General features: G+C 49.3%; 1 long non-coding RNA gene across 1 annotated transcript in view; it reads right to left on the reverse strand.

Moving 5' to 3' along the window:
• LOC138276464 (uncharacterized) overlaps positions 1 to 13,401 on the reverse strand; it is a 151,411-nt gene that overhangs the window by 77,665 nt on the left and 60,345 nt on the right. The window lies entirely within an intron of this gene.

The following is a 13,401-nucleotide window of genomic DNA, read 5'->3' on the forward strand; positions in this document are numbered from 1 at the left end:
ATGTAAGCCTCTTGTAAAGGGGTATACCATAGAACCATGGCCTGTAAATGAAATGCTACTAGTGGGCCTACAGCACTGATTGTGCCACCCACTTAAGGAGCCCTGTACACATGTCTCAGGCCTGCCACTGCAGAGCCTGCGTGTGCACTCTCACTGCCATCCTGACTTTGCATTCAAAATCTCTTTCTAAGCCTTAAACTCCCCTTTTCTTGCATATACATCACATCTAAGGTACGCCCTATTTACCACATAGGGCAGAGTGCCATGTAAGTAAAAGGCAAAACATGTACTTTTTAGTTTTACATGTCCTGGTAATGAGAAACTTGCAAAGTTGTTTTTCATTACTGTGAAGCCTCGCCCTCTCATAGGCCAGCATTGGGGACTCTTTAAAATACCTTTACACTGTAATTCCTGATCAGAGAGGAGTAGCTACATCCTGTTTAGTATCATTGGGATGGTAATGATAGATCCTTTTTTCTGGTAAAGCTGGATTTAATATTACTATTTTAGAAATGCCACTTTTAGAAAGTGGGCATTTCTCTGCCTTCACTGTCGCGTAACCTTACATTCTGTCTCCAATACACATCTGGCCTGGGCTAGGTGAGAGCTACATTTGTGAATTCCCTTCAGACACCCATAACACAGGATATCCAACTGCATCTGCATTCATCTGCGTACTGATGGGTCTTCCTGGGAAGGAGGATGGGAAGCTTTCCCACTTACATTTCAAAGGGTAGCAGCCAGATCTGATACAAAGGGGCTGATTGCCCCCACTGAAGTCTGGAGCCGGGGCCAGGCTGTGCACTTCACAGAAACCTTTTGAAGTCATTACCCACATCAAAGGCACTTTTTAGTATAAGTATCAGTTCTCTGATCCACTAAGACTGCAGTGCTGCCAGGATCGCAACTCTCCCAAGACTGACTGTTCCCAGTGACAGCTGCTCTGCATTGTTGTGCTGCCCTGCTGCCTGGTCTCTGCCCTGTCAAGGACTAAAACCCAGAGTGACATCAAAGGATTGTTGGCTTATTCCCTGTTCTGTGGGAAATCTCAGGAACACCAAAGATTTCCTCCCCTTGTGGATGTAGCTGGACTCTGATAAGTCGTGAGCCTTGCTTCTACCTTCTCTTCCCATTCCCCTGCGCCGAGGAATGTGCTCTCATTCATCAACCTAGGAGCAGAGCTTCCCCTATCTACTTGTCGCAAGCCTCTTTGACATCTAAGTACCAGTGGACTTCCCCGACTGCCTACACTGTATCACGAATTGTCTACCAGAGCTACGGGCCCCGTGTGCAAAGCTGCAGACACCCAGACAGAAGGAGCGCTTCACCTGGTTGACATTTCAAAGCCTGACTAGCCATCCAGCACCATGGGCCCTGTGTAAGAGGCCCGGCGACATTCGGACTTCTGCGACATCCTCCCTGCACTGCAGACCTCGAGGACGAGGTCCATCGACAGCCATCGCAGCAGCAACAATCCCTACAAGTACTCAAGTGAAGGGACGTGTTGAGCCCAAAGCCTTATTCCTAACATTGCACACCTGAACTTAATTACCCTAAAGGCTCTAAAAAGAGCATCTAGCAGTGCTTTCACATTGCTGTCTGCAAAAATCATATCTCCTGATCTTTTAATTGGAATTTTATCATTGTGGTCTTGATGTACACAGATAAATAGGCATTACTTTTCTACACCTGTGTGGAGTCTTTTGTGGTGTTCCAATTGTGATTACTGTGTGTGTTGCGCAAATAGTTTACACATTGCCTTCTAAGTTAAGCCTGCCTGCTCTGCGCCAAGCTACCAGAGGGTGAGCACAGGTTAACTGAGGTTGTGTTTTTGACATTCCCTGACTAGAATTGTGGTTCCTACTTGGATAGGGTGTATACCTCTGCCAACTAGAGCACCAATTTCTAACAGTGCTGGCCTGTCATTTGCTGCAGTGTGGCAGCTAGAGGAATGGTGAACAGATGGTCCACACTGGCTAGAAAGACAAAAGGGAGGCAGGGTTTGGCGTGAGTTTCATCTGCCAGTGATAGGGTAGGCATCATTTGAAGCTTATTAAGGGTCTGGGCATAGCCCCCTACACCATCATATCGAGAATGGAAAATCCCCTCCCCACATATAGGGCCCTTTGCCAACTGTCTGGGAGCAATACACATCTCATCACAGGGGAACCATCAGTAGCCAGGTGACAGTTGGGCAATGGCAGAAAAGCCTTTTGGTTTTAGGCAGGAACAAGACAACTTTATACAAACGTATTTTCCAAAATAGCAATGTAAAACCTGATTATACCATTAAACTGGATCTTAATTACTATTAAAATGAGTCCTTGAATTATTTATCTAGCTGTTCCCAAACTGAATTCAGCACTGATTATGTGTAATAGTGTAAACCAGTGTTAACCTATGGGTGAGCCAGCCTTGCCACACTGAAAAACGACTTGGTTTTCCACTGCCAAGAGATGTAAAAAATAAATATACGTGCCCTACTTTAAATACCTTGCATCATTTAAGGCCTACCTTTCGAGTAGCTTAAAAAGGAAGCATTAGGCCTGTCAAAAAGGTTATTCTTACAGGTTAAATGACATTTGAATATGGCACACCCAGGCTGCAGTGGCAAAGGCATATTTTTGCAGTGCTTCTTTAGTGGGTGATATAGGGGGTCATTATGAACATGTCAGTAAACACCGTTCTCTGCCATGGCGACGATGATCAGAAACCTGCCATTGGCGGTGAACAGAAACCCGCCATATAAAGATGAAAAAATCTGAATCCATAAAAAATTTCCTAGCCACCAGTCACTGCCAGGACCTTGTCGGCGAAAATGCCGGACATTCCACCCCGCCATCGCCGAGCACACAAACTCCCCACCCTCCAAATAATGATGCACAAATCACCGCGGCGGTCAGTGGAAGTCGAACGACCATTGGCGGTACAGACCGCCACGGACAGCAATGGAACCCAACAATAAGAATTGCACACATTGGCAAGTTTGAAATCCACACACCTGACACACATCCACAACACTATAAAACACTCACATACACACCCCACAATGCTTTGTGTCGCCAATAGGACAACTTAGATTGAGACCTCCACAAGCAGACACTGAGCGCCACAACACACGAATCACACACCCAACCACACAACAGCACCTTCACCTAGATCCACACAACACACCACTCACAACACACACCATGGCAACCCCCAAGCACCCAAGCTTTACAGAAAGGGAACTAAGGACCCTGGTGGACAAGATACTGAAGGTCGAACCACAATTATTCGGACACAAAGCCAGCACACACACCCATTGCCAGGAAGATCGAGTTATGGCAAACCAATGTCAACAAGGTCAGTACAGTGGGACACCATCCCCCCACAAGGGACGACATCCGCAAGAGATGGAACGACCTGCGTGGGAAGGTGAGGTCCATGGCATCCCGGCACAACATTGCAGTCCAGAAGACTGGGGGACAACCTCAACCAACACCACCCAACTACAATGACTGGGAGGAAAAGGTACTGGCCATCTTGCACCCTGAGGGCCTCACTGGACTCACTGGAGGAACGGACTCGGGTAATTCATCTACAATTACCCCTATCCATCACACCTGTAATGCATGCCCCCCCCACCCCTCCAACATCCACCAGGACCACTACCCCACCCAGGCCACAATCACAACATCCAGTGACCCTGCATGCCCACAAACCCACCAACAGGCCCACATACCTCCCCCTGTGTACAGCCACATACCCCTGCAAGTAATCACAAAGGCACAACACCACCCACAATGCACCACCACATCCTAGGCAAAAGGCAATGGCAACCTTACAAAGGCACCCTGCATGGCCCAAAAGCAGCCCAGCCCTGTGCACCCCATCCGAATATGCAATTGTAACAGACCTGTCCATTCCCCCCAACAGGCACCACCACCCATGACACCCTGACAGACAGGACAAGGAGTGGCAGTGCCCCACATGGAGACAAAGGCACCACCCAGGACACTGGAGAGGGAACTCTGGACAGTGACGAATACCCTGGCCCCTCACACTATCCTGGACTGTCACCATCCAGCAGCCCCACCCAGGACACCACTGACACCCCTACCACACACCCACCAACATCAGGCCAGGGCAACCAGACCCACACCTGTGGATTTAGGCCACAGACTGGTGGAACACAAGGACAGAGGCCACAGTGACCACCTACCAACAGGCAGGAAGACAATGGCCCCAGTACACACAGGGGGCTAGGCCCAGTGGGAGGGAATCAGTGGCCCGGGGGGAGGCCACAGGATGGATGCTGCAGCCCAGGACATGATCTCTGAGGTCTTGGGAGCATACCACCATACCCAGGACAGATTGGCCCAGATTGTGGCCATCCTGGAGCAGAGTCAAAGGCTGCAGAGAGCCCAACATCAAGAGACCATGGAGAAGTGGAAACTGCACAATACCACCATGGCCACCATAGCAGGTGCGTTGCTGCACCTTGCCACAACCCAGCCTGAGAACCACACAGACCAAGAAGCCCCTACTACAGGCCAAAATACATCCTAGCCAACAATAGGAGCAGCAGCAACTGGAGTTGTGCAACCATCTGAGGACAGACAGGAGACCTGCACCTCAACCCATACAGGCCAAAACCAGGCACCCAAATGGTCCCTCAGGCCCAGATATGACACTGGAACACCTGCCAAGACCAAGGCCCCCTCCAAGAAGTGACTCACAAGAACTGTCCTCCAAGTGTGCCACTGAACCACCATCCACACTGTGCAATAACAACCCCAAAAACTGTAAATAACAGATGGACATATTACCACTGCCAACAATCGCTAAGACCATGTAGCCAATATGGACATCCACCAGTAGCCCACGACCCATCACTGTAAAGAGCACCATGGCATCCCTGACACCAAATAAAACACCTGTTCACCAATGTAAATGTCCCCTGTCATTATGCTGAATCAAATCGAAGTGCGCATGCAATTGTCATTGAAATCATTTATTCATTTTTTAATTGCAGGAATGGCACCCCACACATAACATGGGGTTGTGCCAACAGAAATGTCAAACAAGTTGTCCATAATGTCACATGTCCCATGCAAAAATGGTCACAGTGACAATATCTATAGACCCAACACCCCCACTGAGGATAAGACATACCAACAGTATGCTGCACAGACAGCAACAGCATCAAATAGTAGCACTTAGTTACTGGAAGTACTGTTGGATCAGTTGGCTCCTTGAGTGTACATCTTCCCCCTCCTCATCATCACCATCACTCTCATCCCCTCTCAGAGGAAGCTGGTCTGGATATACAGCCCCCTCCTCTTCCAAGAGGGGATCATCGCCATCACTCTCATCCCCTCTCAGAGGAAGCTGGTCTGGATATACAGCCCCCGCCATCACTCTCATCCCCTCTCAGAGGAAGCTGGTCTGGATATACAGCCCCCTCCTCTTCCAAGAGGGGATCATCGCCATCACTCTCATCCCCTCTCAGAGGAAGCTGGTCTGGATATACAGCCCCCTCCTCTTCCAAGAGGGGAATACATTTCCTCACAGCCACATTGTGCAGCATGCAGCAGGCCACCACTATTCTACACACCTTTTCAGGCTCATAGGCCAGGGATCCCCCAGAGACATTGAGGCAACATAATCTAGCCTTCAGCATTGTGCGCTCTATCACCCTCCTAGTACGTCCATGGGCCTCATTGTAATTCCTCTCTGCATCTGTCCTAGGATTCCTCACTGGTGTCAGGAGCCAACGCATGTTGGGATAGCAATAATCACCTGCAAAAGGGGACAAGGCAGGACTGTCACTGACAACCCTCAGTTGCAGACAGCCTAGCTGTCTGCTATGTACCCAGAATTGTCAGACACACTTACCTATGATCCATCCTCTGTCTCCTTGTAGTTGTTCCATCATGTGTGGCATACTGCTGTTCCTCAGCACAAAGGAATCATGGACTGCTCCAGGGAGCATGGCATTCACATGTGAGATGTACTGGTCTGCAGTACACACCAAATGAATATTAATGGAGTGAAAGTTCTTCCTGTTTCTGTACACCTGCTCACTTACTCTTAGGGGATGACAGCTATGTGGGTTCCATCGATGGCACCTATCACATGGGGAATGTTGTCAAAGGCATAGAAGTCTGACTTGATGGCAGGGAGGTCAGCACTTTGGGGAAACCTCACATAGGACTGCAGGTGTCGTATAAATGCATTCAGGAATCTGGACAGTATAATGCTAAACATTGGCTTTGAAAAACCTGCACCCATGCCCACTGTCACTTGAAATGAGCCTGTGGCCAGGAAATGGAGTGCAGAGAGCACTTGCACTTCAGTAGGGATGGCATGCTGATTCCGATTAGCCGGGCTCAGTGCTGGGTCTAGTAATGGACAAAGTTCATGAATAGTAGCACGGCTGACTCTGTAATTGATAATGATGAGACGCTCCACCATGGTCCACAAATCAACAAGTGGTCTGTACACCGATGGGGCCCTCCCTCGCCACATGGGTCTGTACCTAGGGGGAGTTGAGAACACATGTGAGAAACACACATACATCTGCCCAACATGTTAAATATTCAGCACTGCTGGCCTACAAGTCGATGACACACATGCATGGTAGGATGTTAAACCGGAGTTACATGTCCTCTATGATACATCAGAACTGTTGTGGTGAGTAAATGTTTATTTGTTCATGCCTATAGGGGTTGGGGACAATAGGGCCTGCATGGGGCAAATGAGAAATTAATAACTGCATAGTAATGGCCAAAATGTCTGCCCCCTGTAATCCAGAAATGTTGTAGTCGAAGTGACCGCTACCGCTAGCAGTTGGCGTAATAGCGTAAGGTGGTGTTCACCAACGTGTGAGCATTCGTTGGTTAACATGGTTGTCAATGGGGAAAATTAGTGTATCATGATCGCCGCCGGCGGTGACGGTGCACACTGCCACGGAGCGTACGCCATCTCATCACCTCAACTTCACTTGACTCCCGGACTACGTGCATGCAGGTACTCCACTGAGAGTGCTGCTGTGTCCTAACTCTAGTCCTGAAAAACGGCAGGAGTGGCAGCGGAAAGGGCCCCGGCCTTCACCAGCGAGGAACTGGACAAGCTCATGGACGGGGTCCTACCCCTGTACGCCAAGCTCTATGGTCGACCAGAGGTACAGGTGAGTAGGTGGATTGGGGGCATGGATGTGTGTAATGGTGGTAGATGGCTGTAAACATGTGTGCACGTTTGACACTGTACAATTGTGGGATTCATGACATGCTGCGTGTGTGAGGTCCTGTTATGCTGTTGTGAGTGTCTGTCCCATAGGGGACGTATAGCCAGCTGTATCCAATGGGCATTGTCAGATCTATGTGTTATTTTTTCTGTGTGCCCCATAAAGATCAGCGCCCATCAGAAGAGGGGACTCTGGCATGCCATCGCCAGGGAGGTGTGGACCCTGGGGGTCTACAACCGGCGGAGCACCCACTGCAGGAAGCGATGGGAGGACCTGCAGCGCTGGGCGAGGAAGACCTGCGGGGCCCAGCTTGGGAAGTCCTCCCAATGAGGAAGGGGTGCCCATTGGGCCCTGACCCCCCAAATGCGTCGCATTCTGGCGGTGGTGTATCTGGACCTGGATGGGCACTTGATGGCTGCACAGCAGACACAAGGGGGTGAGTACAGAAACCATTGTATGCCTCCTTGATGGATGTGTGAGTGTGCTGTGGTATGTATGCTGTCTATTGGCAGGGACTCTTACTGATGTCATTTTATATAATGGCCCCCATGGGAAGTAAGGTTGTAAGGGACAGGTCTGCAGTACTTCAGGTCCCTCTGTGCTGTAGAAAATGGCTGTAGAGCAGGGTTGTGGCCAATAGTCAGGGGCATAGCCATGTGTATAGCGGTAGGTGCTGCATGGTGGAATATTTGCAGGGTGGGTGTATGTATGTACCTCCATTCAGCTATTTACGAGTGTCTCCCCTGTTTTGTTTCCCCATCCCTGTTCTATTGTATTCTCTGTGTATGTCAGTATCATCTGGCGAGGGAGCTGTGGCACCGGCGAGTGGGGATGCAGCGTCCGGCAGTTCCACAGAGGCAGAGTCGAGCGACACCAAGGGGACCAGTGGGTTGGAGGGCGAGGGGAGTACCACGGGGGAGGCAACTACCACTGGAGGTAGTGACTCTGATACATCCTCTGATGGGAGCTCCCTGGCAGTGGCGGACCCTAGTGGGCCCACCCATTCTGTATCATCTTCCGCGACCCCCCATACCATCACCGCTCTCCCAGTTGCTCCCCACCCAGTTGCCCGTGCCTGCTCACCCAGAAGGGTGGGAGTCTCCTTCGCCCCAGGCACCTCATCCCCTGCCCCAGTCAGCCTTGCTGCCCTCACGGAGGAGGCTATTGACCTCCTGAGGACCATCTCTGTAGGGCAGACATCCATTGTCAATGCCATCCAGGGGCTAGCATCAGTGGTGCAGCAGACCAATGCCTACCTGGATGGCATTCACTGTGCCGTGTCTGGCCTACAGAGATCTTGTCAGGCTGTGGCCTCCTCTTTGACGGCAGCCAGTGTCCCTGGTCATTCCGTCCTCCCTCCAACCACCTCTATCCCTTCCGGCACCCCACTCCCTTTACCCGTCCCAAGCACACATTCTGACAGCAATGCACACACCTCAATACACAAGAAGCACACTGAAAAACACAAGCACCACACTTCCCACCACAGGCATACACACAGCCAACGTACAAAGGCACACACACCAACATCCACTTCCCCCAGTGTGTCCACCTCTTCCACCTCCCTGTCTGTCACCTCTATATGCACACTCACAGGCACTGCACCCTCGTTCACTGTTGCTGAACCCAGTCTGGCAGTCGCCACAAAATCAGACATCAATTCATGCACCCCATACACCACACCTGCACTCACCACAAGGACTTTGGTTGACACATGCAGCACACTCACCAAACTTGCAGACACACAGACAACATACATTTACACTGGCAGCCTGTCTTGTCCCACTGTGTCCACCCCGACCTCTTCCCAAGACACTCAAACGCTCCAAAACACCCACCCAACACACATCCACCACCCCTCAGCATACTGTACAGTCACCTGCACCCACGTCATGCACACCTACGCCTGTCACGACCACTCCCTCTACCTCCACTCCCACGCCTTCCTTCAGCTCCACCCCGATTGCCCCTAAAAAACTTTTCTTATCCTGTGTTGACCTATTTGAACCCACTGCCCACCCTGTTTCGTCCCTAAATGTGCCCACCTCCTTGCCCTGTGCACTCTTCCAACGTCACAGCCCACCCCTGTCCGCCCTTCCCATTCCCGAGGCTACCTTCCTTGTGAGCAAGAGACGCCGTGCTGGCCCAGGTACATCTGCCGCACCCCAGTCCAAGGCCGCTCCACCAGCTTCAAAAACCAGACCCAAGCCCCCTCCACCTCCCAAACGTAAATCCACGTCCCCCCCCTCCCAGTCGTAAGCGTGGTTCCCGCCCCGGAACTGACGGCGGTCTAGTGCTTCATTATTTGATGGGCCGGTATGGGTTTTCTGTCGGCCTGTGGCCGGCCTCTGCTGTCGTTGTCGGTACTCCTCTGCTGGCGGTGAGTGGTTTTCAGGCTGCCTGTTTTTCAGGTGCTTCATAATTTGGTGGCCCACACCGCCTGAATGTTGGCGGTAGTTACCGCCATGGCCGGTGGAGCAATCTTTCCCGCTGTGTTCATAATGAGGGCCATAATGTCCTATGGGCATTAAAGGCCTACCTTAGGGGTGACTTATAAGGATTAAAAAGGAAGGATTAGGCTTTTCAAAAGGGTTATTCTGAGAGGTTGAAATTACATTTTAAAACAGGCTGCAGTGGCACAGACGGGTTTTTACTGTGCTGTTTTAGTGGGTGGTACAACGAGTGCTGCAGCCCACTGGTAGTATTTAATTTACAGGCTTTAGGGACATGTACCGTATACTATGGACTTGTAAGTAAATTAAATGTACCAATTTCATGTATGCCAATTTTACCATATTTGAAAAGTGGCGCACAACCACTTTACCACTAGTTAACAGGGGTAACGTGTGCAAAGTCATATGGAAAATAAAAACAGTTTCAGTAAAAGAAGGCACAAATCTGGGGGAATACCACACAAAATGTAATTTCCAACATAAGTGCATATAGACACTATTTGCTGCGCAACACTGGTAGACTGAGCACACTCACCAGTGCTCATGAGCCATGGTAAGATTAATGAATGGAACTAAAGTGTGACAAGGTGACATTAGATATAATAACACATTAGTATGCAATATGGCCGGGCCGCATGGAGAAGACACAGGAAAGGCCTATCCCGCCACACTCCCAAAGCAAGGACACTGACTGCATTATATAAGTCAATCACCTCTGACGAGCTGCTGCTTCATCGGACCCAAATAGTGATGCCCAGAGCTCTAATCTAGATGTCATTGCAATAGGCTCATGCGGGGCATGAAGGAATCGACAAACCACATACGAGAATTAAAGAAAGAGAAACTTTCTGAATGTGTACCAGCTGACAAAGGACGAAGGACCGTATATATCAAAGGGCTTTACCCATTCTGTGTCAATGGGAAAATGTGTTCATCCTTTTGGCCCCTAATAACATAATGCGCAGCTTATTATGCAGCTAGTTCTGGCAGATCTCCTGCTGCCATCTGTAGAGTCATGTGACTAAGAGAGCTAGGCCCCTTGTGATTCTAGGCAGACTCAATAGAGGATTTACATACCTTGCTGGGATGTGTTGGGTGTGTTATTAATGGGTATGACGTGATCCTAGAGCAGTGTGTGCTCATATACTGAAAAATAACGACATCTGTTACAGAGATTCTTGTGTAGAGTGGTCATTTACATGCTCCCAGGCTGGGGAGGATGCTACAAATGGCATCGAGTAGGGTATATGTGCCCCGAAGGACAGAGACTGCTCTCCCTGAAAGTTTGCAATGACACAGCAAACTGCTCGTGCATGCAGCATGCGCCAAATCGATGAGAAGCAATTCGAAGCTGGAGTGTGTGGAGTTGAAGCTCGGCTCCAGCCCATATACAGCCCTCAAAAAAGTGTAAAACCCTGTGGAGGAGATAACTTGAACAGCCCATCTCAATCCATTGGTAAGGCTGAAAGAAAAACTACTGCACCCCACCATAACACAAAGTCACCATTGATACAAAACAAAATTCTAAAGGCAGTGACAACCAGGCATGGTGCAAAAAGCAACCCACTGTCCAGAAAGAAGAAGATTACACACAGTTTCAGTTCAGGTGTGATGACCGAAGTGAGAATACATTGATGGAGCTTGCAGAAGGCACAGGTTCAAGCAAGCAGTGGCAGCCCTCTGAACAGCATATGCTCTCAATGGTGATAGAAGGGAGCACGGAGTATGACAAAGCTGTGTTTCTGAAACCTCTATTTGACACCGCCAAAAAACAAAATGTTAGCACCAGATGGACCTCGAGAATTGACATGTTCAATGACTTCACAGATGCCGTATATGACAAGAAATCATTAAGGCCCTCATTATGAACACGTTGGTCGAAACCGCCGTGTTCATGCTGGCAGTCAAACTACTGACCGTCAGCATCCCCGGATCCCCGCCAGCCGCATAAAGAACATTCCTGTGGGCTGGCGGGCAGAAACATTGTTTCCGCCTGCCGGCGCACAGGAATGCTTGGCCGGGACATTGACAGCGGCTCCACATGGAGCCGCTGCCATTGCCTCTGTGCGGCGGGTGCAGCTGAACCCGTTGCGCAGATCACTGCCCGAAAATTGGGTAGTGACCTGCACGATGGGACACTGCCCAGGTGCACCCCTTACATCAGCATTTCAAGGCTGGTGGCTGAGGAATCATTATCCGAGGGCAGCACTGCTGTCCTGTCGGATAATGATTCCGACCGCCGCCAGGCTGCCTGACGGAAGCAGCCTGGCGGTGAGTGAGGGCTGCAGATGGCGACCCTCATGGGGTTCTTTATGTGGCGGTGTGGCCTGCCATGCCGGCTGGCAGGTTTTCCCGCCACCGCTGGCATGGCGGGCCACACTGCCAAGTTCGTAATGACCACCTAAGTATTTAAAAAACCTTGCCGGTGCTATAGTAAAAGAAGCACTGCTGAAAATTTCACAGACTGATGCAATATTTTACCACCAGATCAAAGAAGCACTGGGTTCCAAGTTCAGTACAATGCTGAATGTCGACTATGAAAGGTACATTTTCACTCAAGCGAGACAGCAAGCTTGTGAAACGAGGGATGTGCTTGTTGAAAAATTTGACATGCTTATCAAACACAGCAAGTTTAGTGAATTTAATGATGAAGAAGCCATATGCCTCAGTCATGGATGGCTATCTTTCAGATTTTTTCAGATGACGTATGTTGAGAAAGATGCTCAGTTTAGAAGAAATACTAATGGCTGCAAGAGCAGATGAAAGATCAGATTGACAAGCTGCTGATATGGAAGCTGGAACAGCGAAAAATGATCAGCATTGGTCATGAAAAGCAAGCACAAGTACAAGGTAGATGCAGAAAAGTGAATATCGTCAAAGAAGAAAAAGTTGTGTTTCCGGTGTGATTTTTTATTTTCCCATAAGGATAAATGTTGAGCTACAGGACAGACGTGCAAAGGTTGTGGGAGAGAAAAACACTTCATAATGGCTTGCAAAGCAAAAGAGAAACCAAATACGTCACAGCGAGAAGAGGAATGGATGCCAGAAGGTTCCAGAAGCATTTTAGCCATGCCCAAAAGACCAAAAAGCAGCACCAGTTATGACAAGTAGAAACCATACAAAGTTGATTGTCGATAATCTCATCCTACAAAGGCTCCCAAATGTCATTATCAAGCACCAGTGAAGAAGATGGATATGCCATGATGATGTCGACCAAGGAATGATAATCGAATTTCGGTTTGGCCGCTTATAAGGAAGAACAAAAGACAAAGACAAACCATCAAACAAAACACCTGCATTCACTCAAGATTATAATAAAGGTCAACGGTTGCCTCATAACCTTTAACGTAGACAGTGGTGCATCGATTAACAACATGCTGGTTGAGACGTTTAATAGCCTGTCTTCTGAGCCACGCCTCAACCCGTCAAACACGAAGGTATACTCGTGGCCTGCCATAGGGACAATGCAACAAAAAGCAGTATCAGTGAAAGCGCAAATTCAGATTCTTCAAGTAACTTCGTTTAGTGCATGTCTCCTCAGTTTTGTCACTGCGGCTGATATGGGACTGATATTTCTCAATTAAAACCTTCACACTCAATCTGAAATTGTAAGTCAGTTACTGTCATTGTTTCATGGCCTAGGAAGGCTCAAGACAATGAAAGTGACTTCACATTGATGAGGACATTCTCCCTGTTGCCCAGCGACATTGCTGAGCT

The sequence above is a fragment of the Pleurodeles waltl genome, unplaced genomic scaffold (assembly GCF_031143425.1).
Source record: "Pleurodeles waltl isolate 20211129_DDA unplaced genomic scaffold, aPleWal1.hap1.20221129 scaffold_39, whole genome shotgun sequence".
Lineage (NCBI taxonomy): Eukaryota > Metazoa > Chordata > Amphibia > Caudata > Salamandridae > Pleurodeles > Pleurodeles waltl.